Genomic DNA, 13404 nt, shown 5'->3' on the forward strand with positions numbered 1-13404 from the left:
TTAGTTACAATGCCTGTCACAGTCATGCTTCGTTGCAGACGCTCGTAATCTTCTTTGAAAGTCTTAAAAGATGGCCAATAAGAAACAATAATTCTTTCTACTCAAATTGAAAGTTGAACGACACTTTGATTGATCTATTGTGTGAAAAAAAAATATTCAAAGGAGAAATAATTGCTCTTGACACCAAGTTGGTCATTGAAAACAGGCACTTAATGCGTTTTAATGGATGGAGTTAATCTGTACTGGCACTAATTAATAATTAATTAATTAACTAATCAACACTCGTCTATATTTCTATTGTTATATGCGCATCTTTAGTTTTATCAATTTGAATTCCATAAACTGATTTCCTATTGTAGTTGATTAGCATCCTTGTTTCTTTCGATAATCAATTGGGTTACACCAATATTTGTGTGTTCTGAGGTCGATTTTCGGTTTGCTGGATGAAAATCTCGAATTTCCTGGAGAAAAACCATGCTACCCTCACCTGAGACCGACTAACTCGGCCAAGTTGTGAAAAAAAGCCCATTAAATTCCCCCCGTCATTGATGGGACTCGAACTCAGGTCTTTTCCACCCGGTGTGGGCAGGGCGGTTGCCCTACCAACCCTGCTATCTACTAAGTAACATCTGACTTATAGCAATTTCTTTCATATACTTCCCGAAGTAGTTGAGTTCCTTCTTATATATAGACCTTTAGCTTCTTGTGATGGTGCAATAATCGCTTGGCCCAACTGTTCTTTTTAGATCGGAACATCTTTAAATTTCATTTTAATCTGCAATGTCTGAAGACTACTAAATATATACATTGAGATATATTTATCATAGTTAGTAGACACAATGTCTTCCATGACGGTGTATTGGTTCTGTTTCTTGTCTTTCTCTTTGGAGAGGTTTAAGTTCAAGCATCTTCGCAAATTAGAGAAATTTCTAAAAGGCCTCTTTAAACAAACCACGAAAGCTTTCCTTTGCATTTCCCTTCTGTTCGACCTCACAATCTTTTATTCAAGTGAGTTGACCCTTCTTCATAAACTTAGCAAAGAGCACGTACAGTACCCACTTACATTTCTTCATCTAGCGAAACAAGTTTCTTCATTCACTCTTAGAAAATTGCCCTTATCCTCAACTGCCCTCTCCGTTTTCATGTAATAGAGCAAAATAATTTTACTTAGTTCTGCAGAAGTCAGCAAACATGGTACCCGGAATGTATGAAATAACTCAACTAGCTGGATAAATAGAAAGACACAACGAGAGAGAGAGAGAGAGAGAGAGTGGAATGATAAAAGTTATGAAAACTAAAGCATACAGGAGAATTGCATTCAACGATCTAATTCTTATTTTAATTCTTCGTTCTGTCTCTCTCAGAATTTCATTGGCTCCAGATGGAAAACTGCTGAGGACCATTAACGATTTCCAGAGGGATTTGGCCTAATTTCAATATGAAATGCTTATTTAAATATATATTAAACTCAATAATCGAATGTCCCTTAGGCGAAGACCATGTTCATCAATGGTCATAGCGCCACCTAGTGTTTTGTGGTAAGAGCAGGCATGCTAGAAATGTCGCTGATGTATATAGATTACCCATAATTATATGCTAGCCAAAGGATCCGTATAAAACGTTTCTATCTTAACTGATACCGATGCATTACAGATAATGTAAAATAATCGGTATTCTCTTTGAATCCAGGGCACTCGTGAAATTGGTAATTTTCCCCATCACTGTTCCAGCGAATAGCAATATTAATAAGGCCGAAGCTCACTTCCTGCTTTCGTGCCAGGAGGTCCAAAATTAACCTCGATATTTCCCAATAGGTTGATGCAATTTAATGCAAATGTCCCGCAATTTTTTATTCTGGTTGATTGTTTAATATTAATACAGGCGATGATGAAGACAATGGATCTACTCGCTAATTATGTCCCAACAGGATTTTTTTTGTTCTACTGACTGTTGGAAATTAATTTCAAAATTTTTTTGTTTCATTGGACGGATCTCAAGTCTTCATTCCGATTCCAGTAGCTTTATTCATCGTTCGATTTTGTGCTAACGGATTTAATCTTGAATATTTTGGTAAGTGTGTAATTTAAGATTATATTAATCGTAAAAGTCTTACGTAGGAGCAGGGAAAAGCGTGAAGAGGAAAGAACCATGTGGAAATTGCTGAAATAACATATTTCAGCCTTTCGTTTGGTCTTTTATAGCAGTCGACAATTTTTTTCTTGGTCTCCATGGTATTTCATCCTCATTGGTCCATTAAACTACGATTCCTTAATCCGCCATCCAGACAGCCAAATTCTTTACCCATCTGTTTACCTCTTTCAATGTGGACTTGCAATCACCCCTTCAAAAGTGGTAAAAATCATTTTATTTCTTATATACTCACCAAGACACCCACCTCAGAGATGAGTTAGATTAAATCTTAAGACTTAAAAGGAGAGCCTTCTTGTTTATACTCGGAGATAACCACTAGGTGGTGGAGTTTAATTATTTTGACAATGAACACAATCATCACTTAACGATTGTGTTCATTGAGTCTTAAGTCTCTCTCTCTCGCTCTTAAAAACCTTAAATGCCCAATTGCCACACTAACCTAGGAGTGGTTTTGATGAGCTATAATTCCACCACCGTATGGATACATTTCGAAGCGAGCTCGATCACTTTAGAGTGGCTGAATTTGTTCTTTCTTACATCCGTGACCTGACCTGCCCACCATTAGGAAATACAGTGGAGCCTCGACTTACGATGACACCGACATCCAATATTCTCAGGAACCGGTATACCTTCCAAACGATCGTTTATTTTAAGGGCCGATGATATTTGTGGGTACCGATGGCTTTCCAATATAGCTGGAACGATACATGAGTGGAAATTTTCAGACGTGTGGCGCACGGAACATCACTCGTACGATTATTTCAGATCTATGATGATCTGAAACTTAAAGGTTCATCAACCAGTGGCAGTGCTGTGCACTTTGAAGACTTTAAAGTCAGCAGAAGCTGGTTTGAGTGCTTCAAAAAAAGGGTGAATGTCAAAAGTGTTGAAAGGCATGGGGAGGCATCCAGTACTGATAAAAAAGCAGCTGAGACATTTAAAATTGAATTCCAAGAGTTTGTTGATCAGGAGGATTATATTATCTTACCCACCGGGTTTTTAGCATTGACGAAACCGGCCTCTTCTGGAAGTGAATGCCCAGGAGAACGTACATCACTGAGGATGAGGCTAGTTTACTTGGGAATAAGCCTATGAAAGATAGGCTCACTTTCCTGTTGGGTGCCAATGCCTCTTGGATTTTATGCTAAAGCCTTTGCTTGTATATCACTCTAATACCTCCAGAGTATTTAGACAACAAAAGGTTGACAAAGGCATGTTGGGAGCGTGTTGGCGCAGTAACAAGAAGGCCAGGGTTACGGGATATGTCTTAATTGAATGGAGATTTAAATTTTCTGTCCTTCAGTGAAGAGTTATCGTAAGAAAAATAAGCTTCCTGTGAAGGCACTGCTCCTGATGGATAATGCGCTAGGCTATGATCCCAACCTTGTTCAATCTCTTGAGGCACAATTCGACTTTGCTCAAGTCAAATTTTTGCCACCCAACCAACGGACCAGCAAGTGATTGCAAACTTTAAGAAAACCTACACAACGAAAATGTTCGCAAGTTGCTTTGCACCGATCTCTGGTGAAAATGCTGTCACCCTCAAAGACTTTTGGAGGTCGAAGTTCAACGTGCTGGATTGTGTGAGGCTGATTGTATGTTATTGCAATGACGATTCCACTCAGTGCTTAAATTCAGCCTTGAAAAACATCTGGCCTTTAATTAACCACAACATTGATGGATTTGAAGATGATGGTGCTTTGACAAATGATATTGACATTCTTGTAAAATCAATGGGTCTGGCAATTGGCGAAGAGGATGTGGAGGACCTCTCTTGTTAGCTCACGTCCATGACGCTCATGGACGTGAGCTAACAAGAGAGGAGCTACAAGAGTTGAAGAAAATTACGGAGAGTGACACTGGAGAGGAAGAGGAAGAAAAAGACACCCAAAAAGTGTCAGCTGAAGAGTTGAAGGCTGTTATTTCTTGTTGTTAAGAGAAGTGATAAAAACACCCCGGCATTGAAAACACTGAACTCATGATGTGCAAAATGGAGGACAAAGTCATTTCTTACTTCAGAAAGATACAAAAAAGTCGTAAAAAACAGTACACTTTGGACAGTTTCGTTACCAGTAGCAACAAAAGACCCAAAAGACACCTGACGCTTGATATAGAGTCCAACCACCACTATGTGTTGTTGGGGAACAAATTACAGGAAATCAATGTATTATTGGTTTCAACTTACAATATTTTCAACATACAATGGGTTTTGGGGAACGAATTACCATCGGATGTTGGGGCTCCACTGTACATCAATTTATTAGTCTTTGGAGCAATTCTGTATGATGCCGATCTTTTATCAAAAGGGCATAATCGATAAAATCAAATTGATCTGCCAGAAGGAAATTTAGAAAGCGAGCATGAAAGGGAAAAATCTATTAAATAGTTGGACTAATATGAGATAGAAGGTGTACATTGCAACTGGAGCTTAAAGAAGACATCATTATAACCCTAATTCTGAAATGTGAATAAGACACTAACTAGATCTTCTACTAAATAGATTGATGTCAAGTGACGCACTCTCTAGAGATGTTAGGATGGATAATGTATATTAAAGCACTGATAACTTGAAGATAAAGTAATTTTAAAAGCGAGTTTAGTCTAGGAAGTTAATAACCAACTTCGTAAAATTCTTATTAGAGATAAATAATAGATTTAGTATTCACAATAAAAGGCGCATGCGCTCATAACAATATTAGCTTCCGGTAATTAGAAATTCGTTTGAACAGAACTATCCACTTCAGTCAAGAAGAGCTTTTCTCCGATGCTTTGTTATGGATCAGGTGCGAGAAGTCATGATTAGAAATTAAATCAGTTGGAATCCCCAACTGCTCATGCCTCGCAGTGATGAAGTCAAGAATTTGTTCTTCACCTTTTGAATTGGGAAACTAAAACACAGAAATGATCGTGGAAAGAAAAAAAAAAAGATGGAGGAGAACATAATATAATCGTTTCTATGCATAGAGTCCTCTAAATTACTTGCCAAAATAACGACTGGATTCTGAATCGCAGAATTATTCGAAAATTTGGGCATTGAGTCTGAAAATAATTGTTAGAATGTGAGCTGAAATATAGTTTGAAAATATTGTTCTCTTTTATTTATACATTTCACACAGAGGTGATCTTTTTATGACGCAGTATTTCTGGTCCGGTAGAACATCTAGTCTCATACATATTAAATGGTTGTGAATTATACATAAAAAGAAATCCATCGCGACTGTAACATATACATCTGAATCACATTCAGTTTTGTTTATATTACAGAGCGAACTCTAGGCTATGCAAGGGAAGGGTTTACTAGGAATAACTTAAGAAATGAAACCGCTGGAGAGTCCTTGTCAATTTGAGTTTTCAAAGAAATAATCCTCTTTGACGAAAGCATTCTGAATGTCTTCGGATAGGTGGAATACTTCATTTAACGCTTCGGTGTCAAAAATCTCCAGGATATTGCAAGTCGCTGCGAATAAGAAATTTTAACTGAATTATGGAGACAAGTTTCATATGTTCCATTACTGGGGGTGTTTGTTTTTGATGTCCTCTCGCTTGCTACCCAATATGATGAATAAAGTATAGTTTCTAGCGAGGTGTTAAACAAATTTTTGTAATGTTCCAGTGAAGAATTTCACCGAATTCGAATATTATTTTAGGTTTTTGTAATTCCAAAGAATTATTTCTAAGGTATTTATAGCGTGTACCAACAAAATGTAATATCTATCCTTTGTAGTCAGTCAGTGGTTAATCGACGTTTATCAGTCTTTTTCTCAGGGAAACTGGAATGGACGATTTTCATCCCGAAAACCAGATAAACCCATTAGGGAATACATGAAATCCATTAATTCCTCAACTGGTGGTAGTCGATCGACGTGCGAGAATGGAGCAGCAAAGGTGAAAGTTTGCGAACCAACTACAGTATTGCACTATGGTGCTAGAAAACGAGATAAACATCTGCAAAGGAACTTTGATAGATCCTCTTGAGTTATACTGCACCATCAAATACAATAGTTTTCACTTGACAGTTTTTGCCATAAAAATAAATCAATTAATCACAAGACCTCTGCAATTTCTGCAAATCATATTATTTGAAGGGTTCAGGTGAGCAGCGAATGGTCATTGCTATGTGGTAATTTAACCAATCTTACCAGAGCTGCTAAAGACGACAATTCCCAAAGTGTTTCCCAAAATTCCCTTATTTTCAGCAACGCTCGACTGTATTGGGGAAAGGGGTTTATTTTGAAGGACACATACACTAACAATTCTTAAGTATTTCTGAAACTTTTGACACAAATATGCAAAGAATCCATAGATGGCATCGTGCTGCATGTTTAATAGGTTTAATGGCTGCAAATTTTTCTTTTAACTTGATAATTATTTACAGCGATCAAATAATAATTTTGAAGGAGGCAGTCTGCTCCCTACTGCTAGGTGGAGTGTCTTAGTGTATGTTATGAGGATATTAAAAAGGCATGGGACACATAACAAACAAAACAGCTCTACGTGACAAGTGTCACGTAGAGCTGTTTTGTTTGTAACGGATGGATGAAAAACCCGTGTTCTTAACGAGTAACTGATCTCATGGTTGCAGCTCCAATTTCTATGATAAGCGCGGTAATAAAGATTGTTATATTTTCTTTACGCAACCCCTGAAGTCGAGACTTTACTATCATGAGTACGAAGAAAGCGAGCTTACTCCCTTCGTTGCTAAATAAGATATTGCCTTAAGAAGTTAACGAAGGACTGCTGAAAAAACGAGCATAAAACTTTTCAAAGCACGTATGTCTTCTATATTCATCTTTGAAAAACGTGCGCAGTTCTTCTCCCTCTCGCAGTGAGAGTGCAATGTTAGAAATTTGTTTCTTTTGTTGGAGAAGCTCATCAGGAAATTGAAGAATTAGATTGAGCAATCGTAGTTCCAGCAGGAAAAAAAAAGTTCCAAAGGAACTTTTAATGACAAGATCGTAACGCGAAGTAATCTGTAGCAATTCAGAAAGTGTGGGAAAAGTTTAGTTTTTCTTCAATTCTTTTTTTTATCTTTTATTCCTTCAGCTTTTCGTGACGTTCTTATTGACTTCTGGACTCCGTCCCTTTGCAGTCAAAAGAGCAAGAAGTGAGTGAGGAATTGGAACTACTATTGTAGCTGACAAGTGAAATTAAATCTGTTCTTTCTGTCGAAAGGATGGAAGGAATAAATTTACCGATAAAGAATAAATTCTGATGGTAAATTCGCATTAGTTACTCCTTAAATCATCCATAAACAGGGACTAAAGCTTGTATCGTTCTACCGTTGTTGTGTTTATATTTAATATAATATAGTTCAATTGGCATTGAGAAATTCTATTAATTTTAAAAAGCAGTGCATACAGAATTTCTGATGTTCACTTCTGATAAATGCACTGACTGCACGAGTTGTATTTGTCCTGCGGTATTCAGTATAGAGATGAACTTAAGCCACAAGAATAATTTAGAACTCAAGGAGAACAAAACCACTTTATTCAGTTGCCATCAATTCTCTTTCTTCAAGCACTTCTAGGTTTCTTTTGTAAAATCCCTGTTATTGATTTGCGATGTTCCTCTGTCGTGTTTCTTCTTTTAGTAGAAATGCTTACAAATAAGACCAATGAAGGTTCAAATTCTTGTTGGATGTGTATCATTTTTACCAAGAGCAGACAGCATTTCTTTGGTTTTTCTTGAAATATATGTTAGGAACATCCGTCCACCAAATCCGATGGATAGAAATGCTGGTTTTCGTTTTTCATTTTTTATAGTGAATTGTGAACAAATCATTTTCAAAATTGCACTGTTTTATAAGATACTAGTCGAGGAGCCTTGGGAAAAATCTATATATACAACACCTACCAAATGTGTCCACAAAAATACAGTTAAATCTTTCTATCCTTCATTTTAAAATACTGACATCTGCACGTATATACTTTAAATGCATCATACTATAAATTCGTGTATGTAATCGATGGATCCATTTTATAAGACTCAGCTCTTAAGAAATGCTAATGTTATGCAAGAAATAAAATCACACTAAATACATTATTAATTCAAGATCCAGAAGAAAGTCTAGGATTGACTGAAAAAGTTAGAAATTACGTTATAAAGAATATAATGAATATCCAAAAAGCCATCATTGATAAGAGTAGAAAAGATTGGAGTGGTTTGGCTGTGTGAAGAGAATGGAGGACGATAGATTGCCCAGAGGAACCATAGAGAAGGAAAGAGAGAGGAAGACCAAGAAGGACGTGGACAGAGGGTGTGAGAGCAGCCATGAATAGAAGAGGACTGGTGGACGGAGATTGAAAAGAGAGAATAAAATGGTAAAAAGAATAAAGGGATTTTTCGATGTTAGGTTGAGGAGAACCGTTGAAATAACGGAATAAATCCAAAGAAGAAGAAATGTACTGCTATCAGAAGAATTGTCAGCTCATGTTTTTAGGTACTAGGGATGCTTTCCATCGAATCCATATCCATCCCCTCAGCCTTCCCTTAGAGAAATTTTACTATAATCTTAGACCAGAAGCTCTAATTCTTCTCAAAATTTCAGGACTTGTTTAGAATATTCGGAGGAACCTTTGTGCCAATATTTCTTGTCTATTACGTATCTCATGGACCCGCGTTATAAAATTTAATAAAAACGCTTATTGAGTAGAATATTTTAATCCCAGAGGCGCATTATTTGATAATCAACCGGCCATGAAAGGTAACATAGTGTATACGTTATCTAAGTTGTTAATATTAATTTTAAATGCATGTCCCACTTAGAATCAAGAAGTATTATTGTACACACTCTTGCGTATGAAAACACAAAAGAAATTCAAACGGTCTGAACTCTCAGAGTGCTTTAATTTTGAGATAGCGTCCTTAGTAAGGTAGGGACAGAAGCTGGAATCGTACATGTTATACAGAGATACACAAGGGTCCTTAGACAAGTTCTTATTGGCTCTTATGATCGGCCTAAGTCGCCTTTTATCTTAAATGCAAAGGAAATTCTCTGACTCAACCTTTTCGCTTGATGAAATTAACACAGTTGAGTCACACAAAAGCGTTCTGTCTTTTCTCCCGCTCTACCAAATCTGATGTCTCCACTGGGGACTGTAGCTCCAAAGGAGTGGCCAAACCACTATTCTGTACTACTTATGGAGTCTTTGACCCTGTGATTAGAGTGTATACATTAATAAGCCGTTGGATATAGAGAGAAATTCAATATTCGTTAAATAGCAGTGACAGCTCCATCTCTTTGGTAGCACTAATATTTTGTGTGATGAATACACAACCAACAAAGAATTAGCATACTAATTATGTAGCAGCGACGCCTATATTCGCTGAATGTTCGTTTATTATTATTTTTTAACTTTAACAATCCTTATCTGAACATAGTAAGTCTTTAATTATAAGGCTGAAATTACCTTCCGACATGCTAAGATATTTCTAATCGGCAGGATGTAATACGCTGACTCCATTTTTATCTTCCGGAAAAGGCATCAATTAATCAGGAACATCATGGAACCTGAAAGTTAATTTAGAAAGTCAAAGAAACAGATAAGTCAGCAGCAGCAGCACCAGATGGGCTATTTTTAGACTAGTAAAATGTGTTTCTTTTATACTCCCCCGAACACGTATATTTTCTGTTTTCAATTAGAAGTTAATTCTCTTTTAAAAACATCTTCAACAGAGAGGATTTGAGAGGCGAGAGTTTATGAATTTTTAAGAACTCGTTTGTGTTTAAATCCACTGTGCTGTTTGTTATCATAAATTGGACAACACATGATAACTCCCTGCATTTTCCATTGAAAGTTTTCTTTGCATCTTTCCTCCTACCATAGCCAAAACGAAATTTGCAATACGCTCTAATTATTCCCTATTTCTCAAACAAAATGGCGATACTTATCTGAACACCTAAATTATTAAAAAGATTCAAGAGAAGTAGAAATTTTTCTTTGGTCTTTTGTTCAAAGATGGAAAACGTTCTAATACATGAACAACGGTTGTTTCCACTGATGTCTGCATTGCGTGATCTTGGGTACATTTGGTAATGTACCTTTTTTTCCCCCTCTCCTCGGTTCTGGTCATTTGCTAAAACTTCTAGAGGGTGTTTTTTTTAGTTTTTACCACAGACACTTGTGAAGCTTCTTCTTTTGATACTTCAGTGCATTCATCTGTCATCAGGCTTTTAAATCTTCCATATTTTTTCAACGTCAGACTCTTCCATGCTCCAAAAAGTATTTTTCTAGTTTTCAACAGATAAACTATAAGATTTATGGTAAAACTGAGAAGATAAGAAGAAATTAACGCAAATCTTTCAGGACATAGTTGGCCAAGTTTAATACTCCAAGATTGTACTCGAAGACTTATTAATAAGTACTCGTTAATAAAAGTTTGTTGTTTTTGTAACAACCATCGTAGGCCACACTACTTTGCGAACAGCCCTCATATTTAGTATATATCTTATTCTCTCATTAATATTTTATTTAGAATAACAGTGAATGTTTTTCGTTAAGTGGTTATAAATTAATACCATGCTGTTTGTGGGCGAATTTTTTTAATAATTTACTTTGTTTTTGCATGGTTTAAAGTCTGTAAGTTGACCTGAATAGTGGGGATTTATTATCATTCAATCTTTTTTACTTTTTTTCCTCATTCTGCCTTTTTAATATACTGATATTAACAAACGTTTCTCTCTTTTCAAATATTAGATTTTTAATCTCCAACATTGACTTTTGGTGCCTTCGGTTATTACTTTGCCAAAAGGGACTTCATAATTGCGTTCGCTGTCCTTTTCATACTTTGTTTACACTCCACTGTATCGATTTTAATTTTCATTTTCAAGTTATATTCTTTGGATTTATCGGCAATAACAAAGATCTTAATTTGCATAATTTCTATTTCAACTGTCGCAAAAATACAGGCTTCGACTTGTAAGAGCCGCTGGCGTTTTTAATTATTTTAATGTGTTTTCGCTTAATACACACATATATACACTAGGTGATCACAGAATTGCGACCATCTACTTAATACCGTGTTGGACCTCCTTTTGCACAAAAAAACACCCGCTCTCCGAGGAGGTAAAACGCCAAGTCATAAATCCAGCACACGAGTGCTACTTCAACAAATAAATCATGTCCTGAGAACAAAAATAAGATGAGACATGCCATCACATGTCAAGCAAATCAGTCCAGAGTGATTAGAGTCATAATAGATGGATGCTTGTCCACATGCCTCACTTCCCGTTCCAAAACATCCCATAGATATTCGACTGGATTGAGGTCACGCACATTCGGAGGTCAATGAAGATGGGTAATATCGTCAATGTGTTCTTGGAAGATCACGTTTCTGTCCGGGAAAAATGCAACATGGCAGTTTGCACATGATCTCCTAAGAACTGCCGGCAGACGTCACCAGTGAAACGTTGGTCCATATGCACTAGGGATGCTAGTTATTTCCAGCAAAACACGACCCTATTAGGCAAACACCGTTAGCTTCCTGGATAGTGAACACCATGTACGATGGGTCCATGTACTCGTGTTAAGGGCACCACACATGAAGGAACCTGTCAGCGTGTTGCATCATATATTTGGACTCATCCGACCAGCATACTCGTTTTCAGTCCTCCAGCGTGACACCACAGCATTCATCGAAGAAACCTTTAGGGGATTTAGAATTTTGGACATTATAAATTTCAAGCCTCAACGTCTCTTGAAAAAAGTTTGTATGATATTGAGATTATTATACTTTGGTAATTAAACTATCCATCGAGAGAGAAGAAAATCTAATGAACTTGCTCCTGTCAGAGAACTTTCAGAAAACTGCGAAAATTCCACCTAACTAATGTTCCCAATTTGAAAATGTTACTTGAGAAAAGAAGCTGATTGGCTTTGATGGCTGACGTCCCTTCAAGCAGTTTATAACAGTATGGGAGAGCAACATTTGGACATTGAGCACAAGAAGAGCCACTTGTGAAAATCCAGAAAAAATCAAGGCATGAGGGTAGGTTTTGATGTCGCTCCAGTTGAATCTTATCAACTGGAGAAATTTAGGAGTTTCCACTGTGGAAAAGTTACTCAAATTCTGGTTAATTATATTGAGTTATACTGTTATTGGACAATAATAATTGTGGATTTTGGACAACTAAAGAGGCATTTATCAGAGAATAACTGATGTTTTTGTTTCAATGAAACCAATTCTTCATACCATCTAAAGAAAACTGCATAAGCTGGATACGAACTCTCAATCTTTAAAAAAACAGAAAGATCTCCTTTAGATAATTTCACTTAAGCTAGAGATGTGTAGTGGAAAGATATTAAATATCTCAGGACTATACATCTCTTTAATTAAGTGTCTTAACGTAGTTAGTGTAAGAAAAGTTTCAGGAGAACTTTTTATCTCAAGAAAGTCGTGATAAGGAAAGGAAATTTGGAACAAAAAACACCATTTTTTATTAAGTCTGAACTTTGGTAGAGCATCTTTTATTACCCCACACGCGATACTAAGCGATAAAACTCCTCACTGGAAGTTTTCCCCGAAAAAAATCAACAACCGTACTGAAGGATGACACTAATCGCATCAGGCTAAAATTACTTTACAGATAGCAAATCTTGAACTGCAATTTTCTCTCAGAAAACCCCTGAAGGAAGGGAAATACAATTGCAAGGAATTAACGGTGTCAACGTGTTACAAAGTGTTGTCACACTTCCGTTAATAGCTATTTTGTATACAGGAAATGGATCGTGGACTAAAATATGAGATCATCCATTTTTCTACTATCAGCATTTCTTTGAAAGTTCTTTTAAGTTTTAAAATACGTAAAAAGTTATTATATATCAGACATAATGCTAATCTTTTATTAGCAATTTGGCAGATAAAAGTTTTCCCTGGAACAGAAGGCAAACTAGGCCAGAGTTTTTCAATAATTTTTCCCAGCGAAACCACAATATATTAAAAAAAAACAGTACTATTATAAAAATTAAATTAAAATGCAGTTAAATGTTTATGAAACCCTTGAAATAACTTTGGAGAAACCTTGGGTTCTGTGGAACATTCTTTGAAAACCACTGAACTAAGACACTTATAACAAAACTTTTGTGTCCATGATGAAATTATGAAACTCATTATTCGGGTTTTGCAAAATCTGAATTTCTTTTAGTTTACCATTTGAGCAAAGAGCAAAGAGCAACCTGTCCGACTTGTGAAGTCGCTGCTTAAGAGGACTACAATATGGCATCTGGTTTGTGATGAGGAACTCTCCACTGGAAA

Source organism: Mastigoproctus giganteus, chromosome 10 (genome assembly GCF_048544385.1).
Source record: "Mastigoproctus giganteus isolate SK-2022 chromosome 10, ASM4854438v1, whole genome shotgun sequence".
Taxonomy (NCBI): domain Eukaryota; kingdom Metazoa; phylum Arthropoda; class Arachnida; order Uropygi; family Thelyphonidae; genus Mastigoproctus; species Mastigoproctus giganteus.